General features: G+C 37.3%; 1 protein-coding gene and 2 pseudogenes across 1 annotated transcript in view; 1 reads left to right on the plus strand and 2 right to left on the minus strand.

The window, feature by feature from the left end:
- LOC126875445 (golgin subfamily A member 6-like protein 6) overlaps window positions 1-18,889 on the plus strand; it is a 224,919-nt gene that overhangs the window by 131,751 nt on the left and 74,279 nt on the right. The gene's annotated exons all lie outside the window — the stretch shown is intronic.
- On the minus strand, window positions 5,010-5,092 carry LOC126875594 (U6atac minor spliceosomal RNA; annotated as a pseudogene).
- Window positions 17,493-17,592, minus strand: LOC126875652 (U6atac minor spliceosomal RNA; annotated as a pseudogene).

Here is an 18,889-nt window from a genome sequence, read left to right on the forward strand (position 1 = left end):
ATGCACTCCTGCTCGGTCGTGCTCGCTCTTGCACTCCTGCTCTCGTCCTCTCTCTCTCTCACACACACACACACACTTTTCGGCTCACATACTCTGGCCTCTCGATTGCCACTCCTTGAAATATGAAACCGTACTTCTGTTTTGACGCTGCTTATCTTTTCTCGCGTCACTGTTACTAGGCGCTCTTGGATGTAAACAAACCACAAAAAGACGGCGTACACGGTGTTTTCTAATTTCAGCCGATCTCCAATCAAAGCTATTCTACGATATTACAGTTGTATTCCAACAAAAATTCATGTATTGCAGAAAGATGACATAAATGATAATAGATTCTAATGTAAATTAAAAAACAGTGTTTGCAACATCGTCACTTAATTTGCGAAATTGATTACTGTGACTTCTGAACGGCTAATAGAACAGCCAACCTTTAATATGCATATTCACATATACCATGTATAACTAATTTGACTTAAATCAATCTAATGAAAATAAGTATATGTAATTGCGCTCCTGTCCTAATAAATGTATTTCATAATTTTACAAAAAATATATTGCAAAAATAAATAAAAAGTTTGAGATACCAATCAATTCGATGAATATAATAGCATTAGTGTAAAAAATAAAGTTGTATAAATGTTTAGAGATTTATACAAATTCTGTATAAATAATGTATAAGTAAATTACTCATTGTTCCTTTCTGTTTTTTTTTCTTGCGTTATGTTATGTAAAATTGAAAAGTTTGCAGTAATAGTGACACAATTGTTACTAAATAATAGGCAACAGTTTTAAGAAATAATATCTTTTGAATAAGACCTCGGATCAACGAAAATGAATTACACAACTTTTTCAGGTTGAAATACTTTTTGTGGTAAAGACTATACCAAATTAGATACTTTTTCGCGATCCTTATCACGTACGATATCAACCGTAAGGTAATTTATATAATTTATATAATAATAATTTAATTTACATTAAATTTAATTCACATTAAATTATTATTATATAAATTATTATTATTTTATTATTATTATTGCTTAGTCCGTGCCTTTCGGCTTTGGACGAACTTTCGGTTTTACATCTCTTATATCTATTTCGCTTCTTATATGTCTACCTCCCCTCTTATCCGCTCTATTCTATTTCACTCCCTTAATTATTCTATCTCTACGAACTAAATACTAGAAACTACAAATTAATAACTAATGACTAATAACTATTGCAGCTTTGGTCTTTAGCCTCCTTGCTGTGCTTCCTTCCTGTCGTTTGCCCTTTCCTTCTCTATTATTGCTTTCAGTTCTGTTAAACCTTTTCCAGTCTCGTTTAGTGTTTTTCCTATGTCCTTTGATCCTCCCGTTATTTCACATTCTTCTATTACATGTCTCAGGTCTTCTTCTTTCCTTCTACATAGTCTGCATCTTTTTTCTCCCTCTTCTTTCCAGTATTCCCTTGCTTTGGTCTCGTTCCCACATGTGAATCTTGCCTTCTATACTTCCACTTCATCCACCCTTCTAAGTACTTTGGTAATTCTTCTTTGGCGATATTTCTGTAATGTATATTATATTTGGATTCCCTTATCCTTTTCCCCCTCTCTTCTGCTTCTCTCTTACTTCTTTCTTCTATAATTTGGTCTACTGTCATCCTTGTTTGCTCCTCTCTTGCTTCTATCTGCGTCCCACCATATCTCACCTCTTCTAGTCCCTCCTTACCCTTTCTTGCTCTTTTCCCTTCTTGGCCATTTCCCCAATTTCTCTCTCTTTCCTTTATACACTCCTTTACTCCTTTTTAGTTCCTTTTTCATTCTAGGGCTTTATCTTCATACCTTGCTGCTCTTTTTAATGCTTTTTCTTTGATTTCTATTAGCTTGCATTCTTCTATCGATATATAATTTGGTGCTGTCATACCTAATATCCGTTTTATATATCTTCTTTGTATTCTATTCAGTCTTTCTTCCATATCCCAGCCCCATACCTCTGCTCCAAACATCTTCATTCTCCTCTCGTAGTCCTGTTTGAATATTCTTTCTCCCACGCTCCATGTTTTCTTCGTTGCTATTGTTGCTCTCTTTTTCCTGTCTTGTATGTGTTTCTCATCACTGCGGTTTTTCTCTAGCATGCACCCTAGGTATCTTATCTCGTCCACTTCTTCTAATTCTTGCTCTCCCCATTTCCATTTTCTTTGTCTCCTTTTATCCTTCTTTTTTCGAAAACTACTATCTTGGTCTTTTCCGTGCTCGGTTCTAATTCGGCTTTCTTTAAAAATTGTTTGAATCTCTTTAGCATATCTTTTAGCTCCTCTTCTCTATCTGCCATCGACACAATATCGTCTGCATATGTTAGTGACCATACCTTTCTTTCTCCTACCACTATGCCCCCAGCTTGTCCTTGCCTTAGTTCTTCTTCCAGTCTTGTTTGACTCCCCTCGAAGTCCAAAATTCCCTTGTGTCGCGGTTCTTGACTCTCGTATATCGCTTTAATCCTTCGGGTTAGTTTTTCGCTAATCCCCATTTTCCTCATTTTCTCCTCCAGTTTCTCTCTGTTTAGTCTGTTGAACGCCGCTCTTAAGTCCGCAAAGCAGGCATACAATTTCCCTCTTTCTTTACCTAGCTGCTTGTATATGATGTGGTTTATCACAAAAACCGCATCGGTCACTCCTCTTCCTTTTCTGAATCCGAATCTTCCAGTTTGTTTTCAATCTCTGCCTTCAGTCGTTCGTCCAATATCTCTGCATAGATCTTGCATGCTGTATCCATTAGCGTTACTCCTCTGTAGCTCTTCGCTACTCTCTTGTCCCCCTTCTTACATATCGATATCCTTTTTTCCAACCTTCTGGTATCCCCTCCCTATTTCCATATTCTCCTTAAGGGGGGGGGGGGGGTAAGGTATTACAATTTTTTTGTATTTTTTTAAATGAATGCATAATATCTTAAGAATATTGTATCAAAATTTCAAGTCGATTGGAGCAAAATTGACAAAGTTACGAGTATTTTCATACATGTCGAATTTTAATACATACCCGACCCGAACGTGCTATTGATACCTGGCAGATGTTTCGCTCTCTATATAATACATAATCTTACCCCCCAGATCCCGATGCCCCTTTGAACACTATTTCTGTACATAATTTACCAAGTAACGCTGTAGAGTTTTTTCAAATTTGTTAATTATTTTTATTTTACAATAACAAATTATCCGATTTTTTCGCAAAAAATCGCGTTTTTCCCTTCAAAGTATTCCAAAAAAGTGAAAAATTGAAATTTCGAAAAATCCTCCCAGCGTTACCTGGAGAAAACTGTTTCCTAACGAATGAACTTTAATTTTTTGATTTCAGATGATACAGCACCAAGTTACGAGAGGCGCCGCAATTCTACTTTTTTCCGAGACACGTCCGTGAAAATTTTATACAATATACTTCGAATGTCATACTTTAGTGTATTATTGGTTTTAATAAAGAGATTCTAACTGTGTCGTCACAAAAAATTCACAGAAACATGCCTTTTTTGTACGAATTAACCTTAGCCCCCCTTAACTCCCATAAGGCCACCCCCACTTCCTTCGGTGCATACTTTCGTACCTCATATTCTAACCCGTTTTCCCCCGTTGCTTTCTTTTGCTTCTTTTCTTTTCTTTTCTCTTTTCCCTCTATGAGCGCTTCTCTGCTGCATTTTCCTTTCATAAACTTTGTCATCTTCCTTCTCATCACTCTTTTCGTTTCTTTCCACTCCTTGTTGTACCACGCTTTCTCTCCCACACCCCATTTCCTCATCGTCACTTTCTTCTTTGGCATTGCTTCGTTTATCTTCTTTTTGATTTCAGTCCACGTTTCCTCTACTGTTCTTCCCTTGCAGGTCCAGTCTTTACATTCCTCCAGGTATTTTTCCACACTTTCGCTTGTTCATTCCCTTTTCTCCTTCTCTTCTTCTAGCTTTTCCTGGTTTTTTTATAATTCTGCCCCCCCCCCACCCTATTCAACGGCATGTAGTCAGACTATGTTCTTTTTTATACTGTTACAACCTTTCGCGGAGAGACGCGACCGCTAGGAATACGCGTCAGCGAGAGGCGTAAATTCTCGCTACGATTCTGTTAATCGACGCCGCGAAATAGTCGTTCCCCTGTTTCGATTAAGATAACAGAGGTGGTTCAATGAAGTAACACTGTATTAACAGGTGAACATAAAATAATATATTTGACAATAATATGATGAATAAATTACACAAAGTTGTCTCGACCTTACGATATCTCTCAATGAATTCGTTAAACTATATGATTTTGATTTTGCTCGTCAGAGCTCCCGATGTCTAACGCTTGACTCGTCAGAAGGGACTGATTGCCTTTCGATCATTTCTTTGTCTTGTTTGGAAGACGACCCCCATTATGCTCGCTTCACGCCATCGCTCGCGCCTATGATCACGTATGGCTCTTCTTGTGTCGAAAACGTTACGGACAAAAATCGACGTTTCTAGGGCTCGCTGCTTGGCGACAACTATGCTCCTGTCACGACCGGCATACTTCAAATCCGACGGACTGACGATAGAGATAAAGATGTGGCGGCACTCGGCGACAATGTATATCGCTGAAGTGCCTAATGAACCATCAACATCCCAACGGTCCTTCCACCGAAGGTTCTAGAGGAAAGAGCACGTGGCAACGATCGCGGACGCCTAGCAAATGCATGGACGGTGGGGATGTTGAGGGATGACAAAAGAAACTAATCGGATCCGATCGAAAGTAAAATCATAAGAGTCAGACTTAGAAAGTCACGCCTAGAGTTCGGAAGTAGATTATAAAGTGTATTGATGTTAGAAAAAAAATAAAGTTTTCTTTTTTTTATTTTTACCTCAAATTCCTTTTTTATTTTGTTATTTTACGTGACACTCCCGTCGATACATTGTATATGATCCGGCGGGCAGATAAGACGGTCTGCCTGCGACACTGTAGGACCGCGAGCGACGGTTAGAAAATACAGCCTGTGGTAAGCATCGTGGCGTAACACCTACTTTCATGTCGATTATTGATAAAGATTATTCGCCAGTGATACCATTTATATGTGTTCCCCCTTGTCTACGGGAATGTTAAACGTCTCTCCTTTCATACTACAAAAAAATTTTTTTTTTTTTTTTTACGTGGAGGAAATCTTCATAGACACCTTACCACCCTGTGGGGACGGGCAGAAGGTAGTGCCGGATTCTTACCGGCTAAAACCTCCACGAACGGGGCAGTGTATCAGTGCGAGTTTTGATCGTCGGACCCCTGTGTGCTTAACACCAAGCACGTTTAAAAACCAAGTACTCCCAGAAAGTACACCCAGAACACACGCAAGGGAGGGGCTGGCCGCTTGCCTGTTTGTATATTCTAAGAGAAATTTTGGTTTTTCCGTCCCTTTTTAGATGCAGAGACTTCTTATGCCGAGGATTCGAACTCGCGACGCGTCGTCTTGAGTTCTGAGCTTCAACGAGCGTAGCTGGCTGCCCCGTCGACTTTCTACCTGATTGGAAAGGATTTGATTCTTAATCTGGCAATGTATATCAGGAAGTATTCTAATTAGCCTCTTGAAGGAGATGTATATTTTTCATAGCCCTCTCAAAATATAAGGGGTAAAGTTATATAATTCCCTTAATTAAATCATTATTATTAAGTCTATTATGAAGCGCTGAATAATATATGTCGGAGATGAAAGAACACCGGAGCCTTTGGAATTTTGGATAACCCCGCAACATTGTAACCTAGAGTCTACTATAGCTGTAATTGAACAATTGTAGTTATTCAACCCGATTGTAATTATTCGAGAATTGTGATAATGAGCTTGGGCTCGAGGCGACAGTCAGTCGCCGAACGTAGCCGCGGTCACGGGATGAACGCTTTGCCTAACAAAGGTATGAAGTAATTCTATAGCTCTCCTTAAAAGAAATATTTGTGGCGACACGCGACAGTAAACATTCCAACGGTTTCTGTCCCGTGGCTCGCCACGTGCAGACCCTATTCTTCGAGTAAGATGATTGCCAGATGTCGATGCGTCTCCGCAGTACATGTTCGGCTAGCCCGAGGGCCCGTTATAAATCTTAAGGTTTAGTTAACTAAAGTCCTTCAAACAGACAAACAGTCTTTGTCCCAACTACGGGAAGATAGGGGAGACATATTTTTCAACGAGCGGCGTCTCCCACTAGCAACTTTCCCTCGAGGGCGGCTAGCATCCTTTTCTAACCACCGATATGGAGATTAACCAATTAGCAGCAACACTTTCTGAACGAAGGCTTTTCTCGACGAATCCGATGATCTCGTATCCTTAGACACACCCCGTTATAGTTTTCCTGTGTGGCATCATCGGGACGGGAAAGGCATTCTCGCTCGCGATCTCATCGATCCAAGAGTAACGCCTTCGCGATCAGTGATTATTCTCAGACTTAGACTTTGTGAGTACGTTCTGTTGTCATCCCGTTGACCGCGGATTTGTTATTGAACCTAGGATCATTGTCATTAGTATCTCGAGCACCTAACTACCGCGGTTACCTGTCCGGTTCTATAATAATCGTATTTGCACTAGTCAATGTCTTCTCTATTGCATAACGACAACGTGTAACCCAAACGAAGATTCGTTTCACGCCCCTAACCCTAATTCTAATGTAAACCCGACATATATTTTTGCTGCTATTATAATTCTTGTAGTAAGAGATGGCCGTTCTAAAAGAATTCCTGCCTCTACTAATGCGCTTATTTTCAAGATGCCTAGCCATGCGTTTTCCATCGCACTGGCAGAGATTTTATAACGTATGGGATTAGCATAAGTTATAAATAGGTCTAATTAATAATTTATAACAGAAGATTTTAACCTCAAGATTTAGGTCAGATGCAAACGATCGAATTTTAATTGGATTTTGTTATTTCTCGCTTAGCGTTCTGTATTATATACGTGCGTTTTAGGTTCTTCTTGCTATTTTAATGTTTCCATGTTTGGATGGGATATTTTCAGATGTTCTTTTTCTTTTTTTTTTTTTATTATTTAATTTGTACTTTACAATTTGCCCACATTCGGCAAATTTTTCTAGCTTATTTTCAGATGTGAACGTAGCGAAGGAATAAGTTTCCGTTTTTAGCGTTGTTAGCAACAAACAAAATAGAAAATGGGTTCGAGGACATTTTCTTGTGGAACCGTTAATTTCTTTCAGAGAGGACACATACACTTCTAATTTTAACATACAAATACCTATTCGTAATGTGGGAGAAAATAATTCTATATGTGCTATTCAGCAGAATTGTTTATAACTTCCTTAAAATCCTTCATTTTATCACATAATACATAAAATCATTCAATCTTTAGCGGAGGCTTTTTCCACATTGAGAAGCAACGCGGTGCAGTATTTTCCACCTTCCGTTGATCTAATTACGTCGCTGGTCATTCTGTGTATTTACTTTACTGTATTCTGATTCTTCCTGAATCTAAATTGTTGGCCTAGGATTAGGTATTTAGCTTTTGGCCGGATAGCCAGCTACGCTCGTTAAAAAACAACGGAAAAACTAAACATTATCGGCACCCACTTTTCCAAAACACACACACGAAACGACCACATGGGTCGAGAACGACTGAACAGCATTATCATCGCCGAAACAAACAAACTCAAAAATAAAATAGAACAAGGCATAGCGCAAAATAAAACAGTTTGCACATTCTCAAACGAAAACACCTCGGACAACCCCAAACAACCAGAACCAGAAATAAACTACTTTACAAATTACAGCCAACTAAATATAATATTCTCCAAACTAAACAAGAAAAAATCCTACGGCTTCGATGGCATGCCAAACATTTTGCTCAAACGCTTACCTAACGAAATAAAATGGTACTACACGGTACTCTTCAACAATGCGCTAAATAACACGTATTTCCCCGGAAAATGGAAAAAGGCCAAATTAATAGCCATTACAAAAAAATAAAGACGGTTCATCGCCTGCAAACCTACGACTTATAAGCCTCCTCCCCAACATAAGCAAAGTATTGGAAATAGTCATAAACAACCCCCTAGCCTCCTTCTGCGCAATAAATAACGTAATCCCAGAAAATCAATTCAACGCAATTAGAAGAAAAACAGCAGTTACCCCATCAGCGACATCTACAGCCAGCGCAACAATTATCACGAACAACACTTTTACACCTAAACAATAAGAACAGAACTTCAAGAACTTTTTGACAAAATTAACGATTACTACTATACATGGAAACTAAAAATTAATGCTACCAAATGCGAAACCATACTGTTTAGATCCACGTCAAGTGAAAAAGGCCCAATAGAAAGAGAACACTGTAAAAAATTCCAATTAAGAGGAAAAGCAAACGAAGGGGAGCTCATACCACACAAAAATTGCGTAAAATATCTAGGCGTAAATATAGACGACAAATTAAACTGCAAGCAGCACCTCGAAATTCAACTCTCCAAAGCCAGCAAAGCATTCTAGAAAACGAAAAGATTATTCTACACCAAGCGTCTCAACAGCAAAGTAAAAATCCTGTGCTACCAAGCACTAATCAGACGGATCATAACCTATAGCTGCCTAATCTGGTACAACGTATCAGCTTCCCTAATGGAAAAAATTCGCATATTCGAAGGAAAATGCATCAGGGCTTGCCTGAGTACTTACAGATTCGAACACAGCAGATTCAAAAAATACGTCAAAAATAAAAGAATCTACGACTTAGCCAACAACCACCGCATCGACTGCCACATCTTAAAACAAGTACATAACCTAACGAACAAACACACACCACACTAAAGAAATAAATCAATCAAATTCGAAGATGGTATCCCACTGGGGGTAGCCATCCACATGTTATATTATTATACCACTAAGCTATAATATTTTACCAAATGTCCTACTGGACAAATTGTAAAATGTAAATAAATAAATAGAAAGAAAAGCATCTCAAAACTAACAAGGAGCCACTTCGCGCAAGCTGCAAAGATAAAACAAAATAATTTAATCTTCGGTTGCTTATTTCCAAACGATTCGTATTACAAAAATACACTGACAACAGGTTAGGCCCCCCCCCCCGCCCGAAGCGTTTTTATACCTAGACGAAAGAAACTATCTCCAAGACCAAAATAATATCCCAATAATATACCATATAAAAAGAAAGATAGGGATTAAAACAATACTCTACGAGAAGAACTTAAATGGACAAACCGTAGACACTAGGTGGAGATACAACATGGCCCTTCCCCAAAAAGACACAGAAGACAATCACAGAAAAAACATAAAAAAATTGGTGGATACCGAAACCATAGTAAAAAAGAGAATAACAAGAGAAAGAGCCACAAAACGGCAACGCTCAAATCTCCCTCCGTATAAAATAGTGTGAATATTGTAAACTTTGTAAATATTGCAAATAATTCTACAGGACACCCCTCCCTTCCCCGCCCCGACCACCCTCACCGACCCCTTTCCAAAATCCCACAGCACCTCCAAAACCGAATAGACTAACGAACTGTCCTGTTTTTGCGACCAGGTTTTCAGGACAGAGATACAAAGAAAAAACTACATCGTATATACGCACCGCTCTATAGCGACTTAAATCCAATTTCTATATTGTAAAGCTAAAAAAATGTAATTCCGACATACAAAATATTGTATGCCTATGTCGTACCGTCATGTATCGGTATTTTTGCCTAAACAGTCCCACAACCAAAATTCATTGTTTATGGTGAACAGCATGCCAATGTAACATTCTGTTAAGGTATAGAGAGGAATCGGAAAAGTAAATGATTTACTTTATTCACAACAGCTATACATATATATGTCGGGTTTACAATAGAATTAGAGTTCGGGGCGTGAAACGAAACTTCGTTCGGATTATACATTGTCGTTATGCAATAGAGAAGACATTGACTAGTGCAAATACGATTATTATAGAATTGGACAAGTAACCGTGGTAATTAGATACTCGAGAAACTAATGACAATGATCCTAGGTTCAATAACGAATCCGCGGTCGACCGGATGATAGATGAACGTGCTCACAAAAACTAAGTCGGACGCGTAATATTCACTGGTCGTAAGGTGTTACTCTTTTCGTCGATGAGATCGCAAGAAAGAATGACTTTCCGTCCCAACGATGCCACAGAGGAAAAACTACGATGGGGTGTGTCTAAGGACACGAGATCATGCGATTCATCGGGGATAGCCTTCGTTCGGAAAGGAAGGGAAATTGACGTTACTGCTAATTGGTCAATCTCCATATCGGTAGTTAGAAAAAGATGCTAGCCGCCCTCGAGCCGCAGCCACGTTCGGCGACTGGCTGTCGCCTCGAGCCCAAGCTCATTATCACAAATCTCGAACAAATATAATCGGATCGAAAGACGACAATTGTTTAATTACGCCTATGATAGAATCTAGATTACGGTGTTAGGGGATTATCCCGATGTTCCAAAGGAGAGGCTTCGATGTCCTTTCATCTCCGACATATATTACACTCTGAAGACCTCGATAACCTTCTTACACGCACGATTGTTGTCAACAGACTATTCTAATAGATTCTTCTAACAGCTACCAATCGTCTTTTGTCTCAACTGAGCCCTCGACGTCCTCTGACGCTTACGCACACATTCACATGTACAGTGTAAATGTATCATCTATCTAACACATTCATCTACTGGTCAATAAACATTATAAAAAAAAAAGCTACACTCGTTATGGCCCGGGACTGAAGACGACGCATCGTGAATTCGAATCCTCGCCCTGGATATATTTCCAAAGGATGGAAAACCCAAAATCTCTCTCAAAAGCTAATATACGACATCTCCCATATGCGTTGTGTTGGTACTTTCCGCGAGTGCTTGGTAGAGTTGCTTGGTAAGCACCCCAGGGCCGACGACCACTCACACTTCCGACCATGTTTCTACCATTTTGACTGTGAAGATCTTAGTCGGTAAGAGTCCGGCCGACACACTACCTTCTGCCGCCGCCCTGTGTCCCCCGGTCGGCACGATGGAGAGGTAAAAGGTTGTCTATGAGAACGTTCTCCACGAAAAAAAAAGAAAAAATAAAAAACACTGACAATCACTAACAACTAAACGAAAGGACAAAAAGAAAGAAAAACATAAAAAAACAAAAAAGAAAGAAAATAAAAAACAAAAGAAAAGAAAAAAAATTGTTTTTTAATGCGGCCGAGGGAGATGGTGGTCTGGTGGCCCTGGACCGCTCCGCCCCGCCCGCTATGGGTCAAGACTTTCAGGGAGGTGGCGCTAGCGGCAATGGCGTCCGCTAGCGCCAAATTAATCAGTTAGGAAACTTTTAGGAGAGTGCACCAGCCGTAATTTGCAAGAGGTTCCGTGGCATTCCATTTTAGTCGGTAAGAGTCCGACACTGCTATGCTGCTGCAGCCGCAACAAAGCGTCCATGAGCATTTCTCCACGTACAAAAAAAAGGGATTTAGCTATTATTTCATCCATTCATCTTTTGTCAATTGTCTTCTCTACTATTTTGGATGTTGGATTCCATAGTATGGATCGAAGAATCGAATAGTTTTAATATCAACATATACATTCAAACTATAATATATTAGGTTGGCAACTAAATGATTGCGGATCTTGTCATTACCACTTAATGGCAAAATCCGCAATCACTTAGTTGCCAATCCAATAATACACGATTCTTCTTGTTTCTATCCTATCCATGGCTTGCAGAGAATTTCTGGAAAAAGAAAGTTGGCTTGTCTCGTCGATAGCTGGTTATGGAATGGTTGGAAGAGTTTTTGTAAAATTCCTGTGTGGGAAATTATAAGAAAGGTTAAAAGCCTGACGCTGCTGGTGGTGTCTCTGATACTCGTATGATTCGACATTTACGTTCGGCTTAAAGCCATCCGTTCTTAAACGATGGTGGAAAAAATGATCCTGGTTAAATACTACATAACAAGGTAAGACACGACACAACATACGATTAACAGATTCAAAGAAAAGCCAGAATACAATATAGATATAATTGGAAGGAAAGTTACTGGTTATAAGCGGATGGTGGTATTACATTCTTATTTGCTTTTTCTAACACTATCTGTGCACGTTTCCATATCTGTGGAAAATTCCCTAGCCTGAAAATAAAAATCTTACTCCTTTGTCCGGAATTTCTTTTAATATTTTTGCTGTTATTATATCGTATTCAGGTCTTTTCCGTTGTTTCTTTAAATTTTTGATTATTGCTTTCTTTTATCATTTCTGCTTAAAATTTGTTACTCGTTAATGCAGTCGATATTTGGTTCTTGTATGTTTAAACATTGTTAACCATTTGGCTATAAACCGAATAATAATATAAATGGATAATAAATGGCTGGTGATAATTGGAAGAAATAATCTTTTTGCAGCTCCTTCCTTACAATCCAACATTTGTAGCTTGCCGGATGATTGTTTCTGCAATTTGCACAGATTACCTTTTTTATTTTTTTACATATGAGCAATTAATCGAGAGACACATACCTGAACATTTGACACGAGTCGGTAATTTATTACAATAATTTTTCGTGCGTCCATGTCGTTCACACACTGTGGAATATTATTATTAGCTCTTGGCGTTTATACTTTTATGAACATATCACATACCGTCTTATTCACGTTCAGAGAGAAACATTGACAATGATGTTAAAGCGACACTTTCGCTTAAGTAAATTACGTTGTGTAGCGTGTGTCTCCTTTCCAATAGATCTGTTTTGATATATTTTATGTCAAGTTTTGGGTGTTTAAATTACTTATAATTCTCAATGAGAATTGATTGTAAAAAGTCTACCAAATAAGAAAAAAGTTTTGGGTGTAATTCTTTTATTGTCACCTGAAACCTTTTAATATCTTTGCTTAGTAGGTATAATAATTTACATTTTTATTTTTTGGAATATTTCTTACTATCCTGTATGCGTCTGAATCGAGCTCTTGTAATTTCATTTGTTCTTCCAATTGTTTCGTTATATGTTTTTTGGTTCTTATATGTAGTTTTAACGTTTCCTTGTCTTATTTAATTTACATTACATTTAATGTATTGTTTTTGATATAAAAGTAGAATGATTTTATAAATTCTCATCACTGATGTTTTGTAATGTTATACATCTATTTGACGTTTACGAATCTTCTAACCACTTAATATTGGTTTTCACGTTAATTAGTCTTATTTTCGTACGTGAATTCTCCAAATCTACTTTTGTTCCTCTTTTCCTTTCTAGTGTGGGAAGCTTCCATTGTACATTGATAACTTTTTGTTGTTGCAAAACATGTTTTTTCCTAAAAAATGTCAAAGTTTTTCAAGTATTTCTGAATAATATTTTTAAATTTGATAAATTTACAAATTTATATCTCCTCTTAACATTTAACGCTCCAAGTGTGCCTCTCAAGCACCACCTATGTGCGGTGCGGTGCGGTACCTTTTTTAAAATCTGGTACTTAAAAACGTTTTCTCTTCTTTTTTTTTAGTTGGAAGAATTTTACAACCAATTCTCATGGAGAATTATAAGTAAAAGCTTTTAATTATAGTAATAGCCGATTAATAGTCTATCAGTCGGTAAGTGTCGACGACAAAAAAGCGATTATTCGGCTATCGGTCGGTAAAGTGTTAAAACCTTGCAAGTCGAAGTATAATGAGAATAAGTTGGAGTTGTCGGTCGATATTCACAATTAAAAGTCGGAGCGTTAAAGGTTAAAAATGAGAATAATTAACATTAAATTTCTATTTGTGTTCAAAATTTTAATCAACTTATTCTTTATATATTCTTTATATATATATATGTCGGGTTAAGATCGGAATTTTGGGCGCGTGACAACTCTTCGCGTGGACTAGCCATCGTTTCACAAAGCCGAGATTATATGTACACGTATATACAAGACTATCACTAAGCTTAACAAATAATTAAGTCTAATGAATAATAAATTTGATGAACAATGAAGTTAATGAATAATATGATTTACGAATAATGAATTTAATGTACACTATTAACAATGTTTTTGTTGGGTTCAAACGAATCCACGGCCAACGAGATAACTCTTTACTAAGCGTAAAAAATAATCTTAGGCGCAAAATACGATTGACGAAAATGCTCGATGTGTCGCTCTCCAAGGCAATCGCACGAATGCCAGCCTCGTCTGCAATTCGATACGCACTCGTTAGAAGCATCGAAAAGTTCCGAACGCCGTTTCTAGGCAGTTTCTGCCTGGAGTTTGGTTATTGATACAATGTATGTCCCATTGTCTCGGCACCTTCCAGGTAACCTCACACGTGGCTAGGTCCGCTCTAGAGGCCGCATGCCGCCACAATCACACTTCTCGGAAAACCCATACAACCACTCCAGACCTCCCTTAGGCAAAACGTTTATCTCGTGACCGCGGCTACGTTCGGCGACCAATTGTCACCTCGAACCCAATCTCGCTATCACAAATTTTAAACAATTACAGCTATAATAAAATCTAGGCTAAAGTACTAGAGGATGTTCCCAAAATTTCCAAGGAAAGGCTTCGGCTTTCCTTTCACCTCCGACATATACATATATACGTATGTAAGTATACACACGTATACATATAATATCAATTACGATGCTTATAATGACAATAATACTACTTATAGTTTCTGTCTTCATTTCTAGTTATAAAATACATTTCACTGTTAGTGTCAAAGATTGAAATATCATATTTGCATAATTTCTTACACTTCGATACAGGTAGGAAAACATTGCCATCTCTGCAGAAAAATTATTTCAGCTGTATTTTAAATAGTAATAATTTAAATTCTATTTTTCATCTATATTTTTTATTTTCATTTATTTTTTATTTCTATCATTTCTGTTTATTGCAATGAAGTTATCATATCAAGCTATTTGTGAAAATTATATACAATGAAGATAATAGTATACACGACGAAATAGAAAATTTTGTTTAAAATTTGTCATCATGTCATGTTAGATTGTATGAATATGTATCGAAAAGATAACATTTTTCTTTTTTTTTTATTTGGAAGAATTTTACAATAAATTCTCTTTGAGAATTATAAGTAAATTATTCTGGTGTGGTATAACTTGAATAATAAATGTTTATCGTATGTTTGATTCTGGTTGAATCTAATGCTTAATTCTAGAAAACATAACATGTATGTAGATTATTTATTTTTCAAAACGTACACTATAAATATCAAATATCAAATGCAAAATTTTTCATGGTTTCCTATGAATTAATATATTTTGAAATCTGTCGGAATTAACTAAATATTTTTGCTTCTTTCGTAGATTCTGCAGATGTATTAAGGGAATGCCCTGAATTAGAATGTTCTAAAACAGCGTCTTTTTGTGATTTTTTTTAGAAGGGTAAGAAAGAAACGAATTTGTTGAACTTTGAGATATGATTTTATATATATTTAACGAACACAAACAAATCTTTTTTTAAGTAAAAAGAAAAATTATAACAGATTTCTAATCCTATTTCATGAGCTGCAGTTTTCAATCGGCGTGAAAGATCCACCTCGTAATTCTTGACTGAAACGAAAAACCAAAAAAGGATTAAAATTATTATATATTCTCCTTCTCGATGAACTAAAAAAGTTCATCAAACAGTTTATTTAAATAATTGTTATAGCACCTTAATGTTTATTTTTTCTTTTTATAAGACACATTTTTTTCTTTAAACCCGCCAAAATTTTTAATTGCACGCTATTTTCTGCCCTTTTTTTATCTCTGTTATTGTTGTTATCTTGTTATCTTATTACATTCATCCACGCATTTTTACTCTCTATTCCGAGATAAATCTCAACAGCTTTTGATGTACAGAAAACGAATATTTAGAAAAATATAAATGTGTGTAAAAATAAGAATGATATAATGTATGGTAATAGTGTAATACTAAAACATTAATGTTTTTCGATGCTTCAATTATAGATTATTGAAAGTATATTGTTAAGTAAAAGAGATTGGAAAAATAAGAAACCAACACCACTTCTTGGATAGTTTCTGTGAGCGTTGTTACTGCTTGATCGATGTGTTCGGGTGTTTTCAGTGGGATGTTGCAGCTGATTTTGCTCTCTATTATTTCTTTGCTCTCTATTATTTCTTTGCCATTTGATGGTTTCATTGCATAGCTTCTCTGTGCTGCTGTAAAGTATTGGTTTGTTTCTGTATGTAATTATTATGGGCGTATGGTCGGAGGTAAGCTTGAGGCTGGGTGCTATGTTTAGTTTATTTCTGTTTAGATTTATAACGGGCCCTCGGGCTAGCTGAACATGTACTGCGGAGACGCATCGACATCTGGCAATCATCTTACTCGAAGAATAGGGTCTGCGTGTGGCGAGCTACGGGACAGAGACAGTTGGAATGTTTACTGTCGAGTGTTACAACTATTTCCTTTTTAAGAAGAGCTATAGAATTATTCCATGCCTTTGTTAGACAAAGCGTTCATCCCGTGACCGCGGCTACGTTCGGCGACTGGCTGTCGCCTCGAGCCCAAGCTCATTATCACAACTCTCAAACAATTACAATCGGATTGAATAACTACAATTGTTTAATTACAGCTATAGTAGACTCTAGGTTACAATGTTACGGAATTATCCAAAATTCGAAAGGCTCCGGTGTTCTTTCATCTCCGACATATATAACCTTGGTTATGAATATTTTAAATCGGCACAATAATTGTTAAAAGTATGTATCAAACATTTGTCGTACAGTAATACGCATGATCGGTAAATATTTCTTATGCTAATCTATAAATCTAAGGAATCTCAGAAAATAAATGCTTTAGATGGAATATATCCGGATTTGCAGATAACTTCTAGATACTGTTCAGTTTGAAAACAAAGACAAGGAATATATGGATTATGTGGAACATCTCGTATCTTATTCCAAAAATTACGAGCTGATGCGGTACATTCTACGTGTTGGTTGGTTTATTAAAGAGAGGAGTGATAAAATTGTAACAGTCAGTGTATATTAAAATCACTTTAAATACAAGTACAAAGATAGTGTATGCCAGTTGTAATCGTCGCACCTTCAATGTTACCGTTCAACTCTACGCTTGCTATTGCACTGTATGACCTGTTATAATGATTCGTTATAATGATCGTCCTAGAAAGGACGTTCGTCTATTCGTATCGAACGATGGTATTATAAAAATTTCAGATGTAACACCGGATGACGATTAGAAAGAACGACGATAATGTTTTGTTCGGAATTTGTTTACCTTTAGACCTAGCGAAGCAAAACAACGTTGTCACTCCAAGGCAAAACAATACGATCCGCCTTAAACGTATCTAAGTACATCTCTGACAATCGTCTGTTCCAGTAGCAAACTGTAGACGCAAGTATATTGCAATCAATTTCGATCATGTTTAAGAAATGTCGACAAACTCTTTCGTGTCTTTTCAAACGAATGAAACTTTATTAGAATATATTGCGAATAAATGTGTTCTGTATTTTTGTGCAGCATGCAAAGTTTAAAAGGATATATTAATCCTTTCTTGTTATTTATACAATTGACATACAATATAACACGTTTGGATATTGATCAAAAATTCATTTTTTATGAAAATAATCTCACCTAACCATTTATATATGTGTTCCATCCTTGTCTACGGGAGTGTTAAGCATGTCTCCTTCCGTACTACAAAAAAATTTTTTTTTTTTTTTTTTACGTGGAGGAAATCTTCATAGACACCTTACCACCCTGTGGGGACGGGCAGAAGGTAGTGCCGGATTCTTACCGGCTAAAACCTCCACGAACGGGACAGTGTAGCAGCGCGAGTTTTTATCGTCGGGCCCCTGTGTGCTTAACACCAAGCACGTTTAAAAACCAAGTACTCCCAGAAAGTACACCCAGAACACACGCAAGGGAGGGGCTGGCCGCTTGCCTGTTTGTATATTCTAAGAGAAATTTTGGTTTTTCCGTCCCTTTTTTTGGGGGCCTTCCATACCGAGGATTCGAACTCGCTACGCGTCACCTTCAATTCTCGACCTTAACGACCGTAGCCAACTGCCCCGCCGAGCTTCTAGCTCATTGGAAAGTATTTGATTCTTAATGTGGTAATGTACATCATAGGAAGTATTCTAATTAGCCTCTTGAAGGAAATGTACATTTTTCATAGCCCTCTCTAAATACAAGGGGTAAAGGTAAATAATTCCCTTAATTCAATCATTATTATTAAATCTATTATGAAGCTCTTAATAATATATTTTTGCTGCTATTATAATTCTTGTAGTAAGAGATGGCCGTTCTAAAATAATTGCTGCTTCTTCTAATGCACTTATTTTCAAGATGCCTAGCCTTGCGTTTTCCATCGCACTGGCAGAGATTTTATAACGTATGGGATTAGCATAAGTTATAAATAGGTCTAATTAATAATTTGTAACAGAAGATTTTAACCTCAAGATTTAGGTCAGATGCAAACAATCGAATTTGCAACAAATGACCGCAACGGCAATGGGTTGGAAGAGCAAGAAAATACTTCGACTCGCGGAAGTTCTTTTCAGTTTGATCGGACCACTCGATAGTCGCATTGCACTTTGTTGTGCCTTTTAACAAGTCCTTGAGCGGTTGTAGAATTTGCGCTACCCCCTGTATGAAACGTCGATAAAAGTTGATCATACCGAAGTATCTTCGCAGTTCCTTAACAGTACCAGGTGCTTTGATTATCGCATCAACGCGTTCAGCCAGAGGTTTTGTCCCCTCCGCGGTAACGGTATAGCCAAGAAATTGAATTTCGCGCACGCCGAATTCGCATTTTTCGAGGTTTATAACGACCCCGTATTCGTCGAGGCGATTGAACAAAATCCGCAAGTGTTCGCGGTGTTGTTCCTCGATATCGGACGCGATTAAAAAATCATCGAGGAAATAGCAAAATATAGCGACAGATATAGCAAAAGAGTCAACAAACACCGAAACCCCCTAAATAAACAGCCATGTCACT

This window comes from Bombus huntii, chromosome 18 (genome assembly GCF_024542735.1).
Source record: "Bombus huntii isolate Logan2020A chromosome 18, iyBomHunt1.1, whole genome shotgun sequence".
NCBI lineage: Eukaryota > Metazoa > Arthropoda > Insecta > Hymenoptera > Apidae > Bombus > Bombus huntii.